The following is a 12,011-nucleotide window of genomic DNA, read 5'->3' on the forward strand; positions in this document are numbered from 1 at the left end:
AGAAAATTTTGGCGTATAAAGAGTGAAAAAATTAAAACAATCAGTAAACAAGAAAAATAATGCATGAACGAAAAGAACAACAGAGTTTTATGTGGTTCATCATCTATTGGTGAATATACAATCAGCAAAAAAAAAAACATGAAAAAATAATAATAATAATAAAATATTTTATAAATAAAAAAAAAAAAATACAAAATAACTCTTACCCAAAAAACATAGAGACGTAGACTCAATCTCTCACATTTCCTCGACGTACGAGCCCCCAACTTTTTCCTCACTTTGTAGAGACTCACCTACCTTCCTAATCCAAATAGGACCACTCAAGATAAGCTTTAAGTCAGTTAATGACATCCCAAAACAATAGGAACCTTCCTAACTAACAAAGGCATCCGAAGATTATAGGAAAACCAGTCCCTTACTAACAGGGATTCAAGCCAAATCCCAACATTTTGTTGATATTGACAATAATGATATTTCTTTAACATGCAGATTCCTCAACTTAAGACAAAGAATTTGCCGAAGTCTTGAATATTGAGGTTTGGTTGCTTATATTGGCAGCTAAAAATAAAATTGGGACAAAGATGTTTGAACATCCAAACAGAGGCTAATGCTTCAAGAATCGCACTAGAGCAAGATATAACAATATAAAAAAAAGGTGTGGTTTCCATAAGGTTGCCATCTTAAACAATCCAACTAAGGTGCACCTTCAAATTTTATCGTAACATATAATTTTGATGTAAAATATTCTTACAATTATCTCAAAATCAATTTTTATATATAATTATAAAATTTTAAACTCAAAAATAGTTAAAATCAAGTATATGAAAATCTTGAAAATGGACGGTCTAGATAATGTGTTGCAAGATGTACTATTTATGAGACTCGAAATCCTTTTTTTTTCGTAGTCATACATCTCGATGTCGAGATGATCAATTGGAGGGTTTTTCAACATTAAAACAACCTTTTTCCGATGGATTTTTTAGGTGCATCCGTGGTTCTATATTTCAAGGTTGCAACCTTATATAAACTTTTTCCATAGAAAAATGGCTTGACAAGGCTTCAACCCTATCAAAGTAAGAAAAGCAACACCTTATAACTCATCCAAAATTACAATTTAAGTATTGGAAAACCTTTACATTGATCATCTCGACTTGAACGTTATGGTTGTGAAAAAAATTAAGATTTTAAATTCTAAAAATAATGTCTATTGTAACAAATTATCTTGACCTTCGCCTAAAAAAATAAGTGTTCACATATCCATAATATCTGCATCATTTTTTTAGTTTCAAATTGTATTATTGGTATTGGAAATTGATTTTAAAGCCATCCGAAAGTGCTTTCCGGACGAAGATTTGAGGTGATGTTTTATTTTGTTTTCATAAAGCCCAGGCCTTATCGAAACCTCATATAATAATATATTCTTCATGTCATTGTGAAGAGAAGACGAAGGCTCCGCAAATAATGAAAGAGACCAAGACATAAGGGGTGGCGACGCGGTGGGTCGGTTCCGGCTGGACTCACACCTCGCAACTGATCTGACCCAAAATTAGTATAAATACATATTTAAATTTTATATACATATTTAAATGTTATACATAAAAATAAGAATATATACGTCTTTAAATGTTATAACTAAAACATATAATTATATTTCTTTAAATATTAATTAAAACTTTATATGATAATTAATATATAATAATAACACTATTTAGGCCAGGTTCAGGTCGGGACCACATGAACCCAGAACCTATCCCAAATAGTGTTCGGATCCAATACTCCAATCCGGACAGTCCAATTTTTGGACCCATACCCAGACTCAGGTCGGGTTCGTGTCCATTGCCTAAGGACATTTATTTACTCCATAAAGAATACTACAATGATGGTCGGTAAATATATATACCTTTCAAAGACAGCGCAATTCAATGTGGTTTTACTCTGGCGGGGTGAGCCAACTCGGACTCGTCAAGTAACTGATTCGCCACCTTGGCAAATTTGAGTACCCTCAAGATTGGTGGTCCGATTTGGGAATCTAAAAAAAAAACTCAAAAAGTAAAAATTTTATTTGTAATACATGTTTATATTTTCTATCATTTTTGGCAAATATTGAAAGTACTTTGGCCAAGAATATTTATTTGTATATTTTCCCTTCTTTTTGAAGTATTTTAGAAATACCCTTGTCATAAATTGTTATTTTCAAAATCCCTTTTTTCACTACTTTTTTAATGTCATTTAGATATGGAAAAAATTTATATAAGATTACAACCTTAAAATATATAATTATAGATGTACCTCAAAAATCATCGGAAAAGGTTGTTTCTATGTTTGTCAACCCTCTAATTGATCATCTTGACATCGAGATGCATGAATAAAAAATAAAAAATAAAAAATAAAAGATTTTCTGTCCCAAAAATAGTTCATCTTGCAACACATAATCTAGACCATCCATTTTTAGGATTTTCATATGTTTATAGATCTACTTGATTTTAGCCAATTTTGGAGTTCAAAATTTTATAATTAGAAATGAAAATAGATTTTTAGATAATCCTAAGGATCTTTTATACCAAAATTACTTGTTTTGATACAATTTTAACGTGTGCCTTAATTGGATCGTTTAAAGTTGCAATCTTATAGAAACCATACCTTTTAGATATATTTATTTAATTTTACTTTAAACATATTTTTCCTATATTTTAGTTTTTTATATTTTAGATGTTTTAACACCTTTTTGACTTGTAAAGAATGATCACAATTAATACCAATCATAGAAGATTTGTCAAAATTCACCTTAGGGCCTATTGTCACCTCACAACATTCAAGGAATCTCGCAATACATTTAACTTGCAGGATATCTGCATCACAAAAAATCAAGGTGTCGTCTGCATATTGCAAGTAAGAAATAATTATTGAGGAGTTTGTAATTTTAAACCCCGAAAAAAGTCCTTCATTTTCCACCTTAGTCAGCATCAAACTAAAACACTCGGCATAAATAGTAAATAGAAAGGAGGACAATGGATCACCTTGGCATAAACCCCTTGAAGCTTAGAAGAAACCGATGGGGCTACCTTTGAAAAGAATTGAGAAGTGAGCAGAAGAAAGACATCCCTAGATCCATCTTAGCCATCTTATTCCAAAACCCATCATCTTCATAATTTCTAATAGCACCCCCCATTCCACTCTATCATATGCTTTCTCCATATCTAGCTTTATCAAAACTCCCGATTCTTCCCCCACTACTCTAGAGTGAATACACTCATGTGCAAGCAACACACTATCTGTGATTTGTCGGTTTTTAATAAATATTGATTGTGAACTAGAAATCAAGTGATGCAACACTGCCTTCAGCCGCTCAACGAGCACTTTAGCAATGATTTTATATAGGCTGGTAAGTAAACTGATTGGTCTAACATCTGCAATTTCAACAATGATTGCTTTTTTTGAGATCAAATCCAAGAAGGTAGAGTTCACACCATGAAACAAATGCCCGTCACCATAAAGCCTCTCACCATCTCAAAAATTTCCCCTTTAAGTAACTCCCAAAATTTCTGAAAGAAAGCCAAGGGGAAACCATCGGGCCCTGGCGCTTTATCCCCCGGTAACGTAAATACTGCTTTTTGAACCTCTTCCATAATTACTTGTTTCACCATCTGGTTTTTCAAATTTAGGGGTAGCACCTTAAAAGGAATTATGTCCATCTTTGGAGTAAATTTCACTTCCTTTGTAAACAATGTTTTAAAATAGCCTATCATAGCCAGTTCCATAGCCTGATCATTCTCGTCATCAATCCTTGGAAAAGTCAAGCCGGAAATGTCATTTCTCCTTTTCCTGGCACTAACAATGGCATGAAAGTATTTGGTGTTGAGATCACCCTCCTTGAGCCATTTAGATCTAGATCGCTGCTTCTAATAAATTTCCTCAGCTCTTCTTATATCATGAAGCTCTTTACGTTTCACACTTCTCTGTAATAAGAACTCCTCTGTAACAGTGCCCTCTTCTTGAATATCCTGATCCAAAACTTCAATATCGTGTAAAACCTCCTCCATTTTCCTTTTAATATCAAAATTGTTTTTTTTCTTCCAATCTATCAGTTTGTGCTTTATATTAAGCAGTTTCTTATGCATCTGGAAATCGACTGTACCTTCAACCACACAGTTGATCCATGCTATTTTAATGGGGTTAGAAACCCCATCTATTTCCAACCACTCCAAATTCAAGCGAAAAGGTTTTGGGCCCCCATGCACAACACTAATATTTAAAAATATGGGTTGTGATCTGAACTAAGTCTTGGCACTATTTTAACCACTGATAAAGGAAATTCCTCCAACCACTCCATAGAAACAAGAAAACGATCTAGTTTTGACATCGCTGGCCTGATCAAACTATTATTGGACCATGTAAACTTTGATCCAATAATTGGAAGATCCATTAGTGAGTTTCTCTCAATGAAACTATTAAAAAGTCTCATTGAAGAATTAATCGGAGTGGTTGCAAGACACTCATCTGGTCATCTTATTAAGTTAAAATCACCCCCAATCAACAGAGGAAAATTAAAAGAATGAATGATAGAGTCCAGTTCATCAATAAAACCTTCTTTCAAAATAGAGTCATTCGGTCCATAAACATTCAAAATCCCCCATGAGAAACCTAGTCTAGGACCATGAAAGCCCAGAAACACACAATTACTTCTAATGATAACTTCAAAATTCTTTAGAGCCAAAGGGTCCCACAAAACCCATATACCCCCTAATGCACCCATTGCATCATTCCCACAAAAAGCAACTGCACCTGGACCCCAACATTCCAAGACCCCTAACATTCCAAGATAAACAGTTCATTAATCAAGGGGGTTAGAAGAGGAGGCACCTGGTCCACCATAGCCTCCACCAAAAAACTGCTCCTCCAGCATCAGAGACTCATTCAGTTCATCATTCTCTTCAGTAGAATCGCTCAAAATAGCATAATCAATCTCCACTAGTTCCGGCTCACGAAAAGAGATGCCCCAAGATGGGCCCTTCTTGATTACTCCTTTTGCCTCCAATCGAACAGAAAGTCTCACTCCCACTTCAACCTTTTTCTTATTCTTATCTGCATCAGACTTCCTAGCCGAGGTCTTCACGTTCGGCACTTTCATCTCCATTAATTTGCATTTTCCTTCCATAGCTGCTACCTCACCATTTTCTCTTCTCTTTTTCCTGCTGGCCTTAATCTCTTCAAGCACCACTTGTAACGGAACTTCATCGAGACCCATAACATCCAATAGTTCTACGATTACCGGGCCATCCTCTACAATCAAACCATCTGGAGGTACCTGCGAAACCCTTGAAACATTTTCCTGCAACAACCTAAACCCAATCGGAGGTATCTGTGAAGGATGCTCATACTCCTCTTGCGGCACGATTTAACGGTGAAGCCTCCACAACCGTCAAGGCCATATCGTAGTTTTGAGGATAAGTCGTATCTTCCAGCGCCTCAACCTCTCGTACCTCTCCGTCTTCCACTAGAATAACATCCATGGGTTCAATCAGCAAAGGATCAAATCTGACCCTGGTTTTCTTTGCATTCTTAGTGATGGATGCACGATAGGGTAGGGGATGCATCTTCAACGAGAAAGGCATAGTACACAAGCTACGAATAGTTCCTCCGATGTAACCACTTCACAAACCTTTGAGACGCCAAACAAACCAGGATGAACACCAACATTGCTACAACACCCAAAAACCTTTTTTTATCTTCTATCTCTTTCCATAAAACTTGAGATCAACCATCTATCCGTTGCTTCCCCCGAAAAAGCAAGATTTATTTGAAAAGCCTAAAAATTCTCTAGCAACGCTCCTCCCATCTATATCGGTATTTGACTCCGCTAACTTCTCAAAGAAAAAATGAATGATGCTTGTGTCTTTCAATGGTGGGGCCGCCATACCATAGAGAGAGTCATAATCCTTCACCTGGGGATTCTTAAAAGATAACGGAAAGTAATCATCAGTAACCGTCCTATTTTCCATCGAAAAACCTGTCGTGGAATCCGGGAACCTACCAATAGGGATCCACCTTTGAACAATTTCTGTAACTTCCTCTTATTTGAATTTTGAATTTTGAAATGCCCGAAATCCCTCTTGCGTTGACGGATCGGCATTTTTCGATCTCTCTGATCACCGAAATCGATTACCTTTTCTGATACTGATTCATTCACAACAAGGGAAGTTGAATTCTTCATCCCTATGGGCTTACCATCGTCTTGTGCGATCACAATTGAAAAATAATCATCCACTACCTTAAAACAAACTTTCTGAGGAATTTTCATACCCGGTGTTTCCCAGATTCTCACACACACAAAATTGCAGATTGGGCTCAGAAAGAAATCCCAATCCAAGTCACAATAATATCCAAAACAATTGACCATCTGCTTAACAACATTAAGATTCCATACGTGAAGAGGCAATCCCCAAAGTTTAATCCAGATAGGTTTCTTCTGAACCAACGATGCATGATCTGAGAGTTTTCAAGAGTCCAGTGACAGTAGACTCCCATGCAGCCTGCAAAATCTATGTGAAAGTGCCTTCCATACATCTTCTGTTGACTTGAGCTTAAAGATTATTTTATTCTCACAAATAATCTTAATGTCAGGGAGATACGATAAATTCCATCCTCTTTGGGCCAACTCCGAAAGACCAAAATAATCCTTGAGAGGAGGGGAAAACGACACTGTGATAAAGAGTTTGCTATAGGCAAGACTCTTTTCCACCACCTGATAATCAACTATCACCTTCGTACCCTTAATCCCTGCAATAAAACCACAATCAAACTCACCTAAACCATCATTGAGCTTCACCGCCTTCTGCCAATCCATTTCCCTAAACTTGCTTGTTGTTTTATACCTGCACTGTGACTGGCATCTTACTCTATACAATTGTGATTCTCTCTCTAAAAAGCCATTGACTGGTTTGTACAGAGGACGTTGGCTATTTTAATAGATCGAAGGTTTGACGAAGACCTGTCAAAGGCTTGCACTAGGGATGATCACATATGAGAGGTGAAAATCCCTTCACAATTCATAGAATAAATCACATACCTAGATAGAGAAAATACACAAGGAATGAAACAAAATACCTCGATGAACTACAAAAAAAGGGTGTTTCAGAGCAACCTCTCCTCACCCTTCACCATTGCTGCCTCCGCATGAAAACCCTCAATACCTTATGAACCGATGACTCAAATAAAATGTGTCCAATGTGGAATCAAACTTGAGAGGTGAAGACTCTACCGTGGAAGTGATAACTACTTCGCCACATCAACGCAAGTGTATTCGATTGTATCTCTTCACTGTATATTAATCCCAATATCTTTGACTTTTCAACTGGAGTACTCGTCTATCTCTTTGAATGTTTTTTTTAAACGATATACATTAGCTTTAGGGTTTCACCATAAAAGGAGAGAAGATAATGGCAGTAGAAACTAAGAGGAGAAAAATTGCAGTTTATACTGTTTTCCTTGCTCCTTTTATGCTTGTTTGCTACTTACTACTAGAGGTTCATATAAGGATCACACTTTTATTTTTTGTTACCTATTGCTTGTCATTTTAAAAGGTACCACCACCTATCTACCCTGACAACCAAGGGATAGTATCTTCTCTCTCCTCCTTTACTCATTTCCCTTGTAAGGGTTTTATCTTTTCTCCCTCAAACTATTTTATTTCTCTCACTAAAACAAAAAAGTTACTGTTGTACAAGGGAAAAAAATCATTCCATAAAAATAGAATATTATTGGATTTTATTTTTTCCTGTTTTTGTGGACTAGTGTTTTACTACACGCTCTATTTTTTTGGCCTGATTTAGTTGGATGCCCAATTTTAGTTGCAATAATATTTTATTTTGGCTCATGCTTTCTTGACATCAAAATATATTTGCTTATACTACTTGATAATACTCTCACTGAGAATATTCGTTTTATATTGCTAACACATACTTGAAATATTGCTTATGCACCCCAAATAAATAAAATAAAGGGGAATTTATATTATCTTTGATAATTGTAGGGCTTACTTATAAAATGGGAGATCGTCTATTTCATAATTTTTGTAAAGGCATCGCTTAATAATTGATATTGTTTATGAAATAATTATAGCTCTCTCTGTACATGACCACATAATAAATATTTTTGATGGCTTATCTAGCTTCTTTAGAACTTAAAAAGTATTAGCTTGCTTACACATAACTTAGCAAATGGCCAATAGAATTGTAATGGCTGAACTTTCTAGAGTTGAAAAATTGAATGGAACCAATTTTGGCATGTGGAAGAGGAAGATGAAATATTTCATCATTCAAGATAGAATCCAAATGTACTAAACAATGATTCACCAGTAGTTGGTGATAAACCAACTGAAGAAGAAAAGAAAAAGTCAGAAATTTTTTTAGAAGATGGCTTCATAGCTTAAACATCAACGTTAACCTTTATGCAAAATGACCTTATTAAGGTTTTCGAGCATCATGAAACATCTAAGAAAATGTTGGATGCAATAAAAACAAAATATGTCTCAACCTCTGAAACTCACCTCCAATTACTATTAAAGCAATATAGCTCATTCAAAATTAAGGAGGGTGATAATATAGTGGAACATGTAAACGAGATACTTGTTATGGCTAAAAATTTAGTCATTGCGGGGAATGAAGTTCCCGTGGACATGCAAGTTTCCACAATCTTAAATAGCCTTCTACCTTCATGGATGATGGTAATAATAACACTTATGTTGAATGCCAAATATCTTACATTAGGGGACCTACTTATACAACTAGCCGTAGAGCAAAAACATATGAATAAAGATGAAAAGAGTGAGCTCATAATTGCTAAAGGACCTCCCAAATCTAGTCAACCCAAGCCTAACTACCAGAAATTTCAAAGGAAGTTTAATAAGAGGATCAATATGTTCAAAAATAGAGGAACCAAGCCTTACAACTAAAAAACAAGAGGTGTGAAGTTACTTATGTGCTTTTCTGAGTGACTGCTAACAGACCACGACATCAAAAGATAATATGGTAATCGCCATATTGCAAGCTCAAAATGCCTTTTCAAGGACTTCAAAGAAATAAAAGCTAGGGAGAAACGTATCTATATGGAGAACAACACATATTCTAATGTATTAGATGTAGGAACTTGTAAGTTGTATGTAGAGATAATCAACCTTGTATTAATCGATGTATATTTTGTCCATTATATGAGGCGAAATATTATATGTCTCATTGCTCATTAAAAAGGGCTTTGAAGTCTACTTTCGATCATTGGAAGTATCAATTGGAAAGCGTTAACAAATTTATGCTTGAGGACACTTGGTTGATGACTATAATTTGTTCTTTCTTCATGTAAATGAGAAATATGATAATAAAATTTCTACATATTATGGTTAAATTGATTGTGCAATGGTTGTTGTTGCAGACACTTGGCATCTTAAGCTTAGCCACATAGAAAAAGACAAAATAAATGAGTTAATAAATAAATGTCCCATTCCAAATCTAAATAATGTGGAATTTCCAACCTGTCAGCACTGCTTGTCAGGAAAAATAACTAGAAAATCATTCAATAAAGGGGGGAGAGCTAATGAGTTATTAAATGTAGTCCACTCAAACATTTGTGAGCACCTCAATATTAAAATTCATAGAGGGATGTCATACTTCAACACTTTATTGACGATCTTTCTAGGTTTGAATATGTTTATCTAATCTACCATAAATCCGAAGCCTTATAAAAAAATTAAAATATATAAAAGGGAAGTAAAAAACCAATTGGGCAAGAACATTAAAGTTCTTAGAACTGATAGGGGAGATGAATCCACAACCGAAGATTTCAATACTTATTGCCAAGAATATGGTATTAAAAGACATATGAATATGCCTTATACGTTACAGCAAAATGAAATAGCTAAAAGGCGTAATATAACCCCCCTTAGAAATGACTAGATCAATGATGGCTCATGTTAATCTACCCAATACTTTTTGGAGAGACGCAATAAGCACATCCATGTATATTCTTAATATGGTTCCAACTAAGGTAATAGATTCTGCCTCTTATGAACTGTGAATATGTAGAAAACCTGATCTAACCAACTTAAAGAAGTGGGGGTCGACTGCGCATGTCATAATTCCATGTCAGCATATAAATAAGTTAGAAAACAAAACTCTAATTTGTAATTTTATAGGATACCCCAAAGGTCCAAAAAGTTATCGATTTTATCATAAAGATATGGGACTCGTTGAAAGCAAAGATGTTGTGTTCCTTGAAGATTTTAATGAAGAAAATCAACATACATGGGATAATAATAATCCATTTAATATCATAGGTGACTTAGAATCAGTACCTATAGTAGATATGGATAATCATGATTACCATAATGATGTTGAAGTACCCACACACCAAATTTTAAGTGGTCAAAAGAGATCTAGAGCTCTTCCATTATTCCTTGATGATTTCTATGTTTATACGAGTGAGGAGATAAATAACCTTGTTGACCGAGATGAAATCCATGAACTTTTTACTTCAATGATCCTATGAAGTTACAAGAATTTCAAAAATGGCTTAATGTCATAAGAGAAGAATTATATTCTATTGAGAAAAATAAAGTTTGGGATCTATATGATTTACCATCAGATAGGAAATCTATAGGTTCTAAATGGGTATTTAAATAAGAAGTTTAATCGGATGGATCAATTGATTAATTTAAAGCTAAGTTAGTAGCAAAGGGTTTCACCCAAAAAAAGGGAGTCGACAATAACGATATGTATTCCCCTATTGTAACGTTTATATCAATTAGAATAATTTTGGCAATCATTACATATTATAACCTAGAACTTTACGAAATAGATGTTAAAACTACATTATTGAATGGTGAACTAAAGGAAACCATCTACATAAAGCAACCTAAGGGTTCATAATTAAAGACCAAGAAAATAAAATATATAAATTAAATAATCTTTATACGGTTTAAAACAATCTTCAAGACAATGGTACTTAACATTTCATGATGCCATCATACATATGGGATATGAAGTAAATAGATTGGATAATTGTGTGTATGTCTTAAAGAGTGTGAGTAAATTCACAATTCTTTCATTATATGTAGATGATATCATATTAGTTGGAAATGACTTAGAAATGATTGATAAGATTGAGTCATAGCTTTTTTCTCAATTTGCGATGAAAGATATTGGAGAAGCATCTTATGTCCTAGGCATAAAAATTACCAGTAATAAAAAATAAAAAATGTTGTGCTTGAGCCAAGAGAGATATCTTGATTCCATTCTTAAAAGATTTTAAATGGAAAATTGTAAACCATTGTTTACTCCTGTTGAAAAGAGAGCAAAGTTGTCTAAGAAAGATTGTCTAGTAGAAGAACAAAAAAGGTTTTACATTCCCTATGCACAATACACGACCAGATTTGAGTTACGCCATAGGACTTGTTAGTAGATATCAAAGTAATCTAGACATAACTCATTGGAAAGCGGTAAAAAGAATTTTAAGGTACATTAAGAGAACAAAGCATCTAAAATTATGTTTTCAAGCAGATATGATTGAAGTTATAGGATATTTAGATGCAGATTTTGCTAGGGATAAGGACGATAGTAAATCCACCTCAGGACATATTTTTCTCTTTGGAGGGGCAGTTGTTTCTTGGGCTAGCAACAAACAAAGGTGTGTAGCTAGGTACACACAAGAAGCAGAATACATTGTATGTAGTGTTGCATGTACTTTTATCATTTGGATAAAGCGTTTCATAGATGACTTGAAGCTGTAAATAATGGACGGACCGATCCAAATATTTTGTAATAATTAAGCTGCAATTAAATTAATTCAAAATAGAGCAATAGCTCCAAAGGAAGATATATAGATATCCAATATCACTACATTTAGAATGTAGTTGACAAAAATGAAGTCAATATTAGTTACTTGCCCTCATTAGATATGATCGCTAACCCATTAACAAAAGGTCCAAGTGTTGAACTACTATTTAAGCACACTAGCTTAAAGGG

The sequence above is a fragment of the Amborella trichopoda genome, chromosome 4 (genome assembly GCF_054954075.1).
Source record: "Amborella trichopoda isolate Santa Cruz 75 chromosome 4, AtrichopodaSantaCruz75HAP2 v2.0, whole genome shotgun sequence".
In the NCBI taxonomy this organism is placed as follows: domain Eukaryota; kingdom Viridiplantae; phylum Streptophyta; class Magnoliopsida; order Amborellales; family Amborellaceae; genus Amborella; species Amborella trichopoda.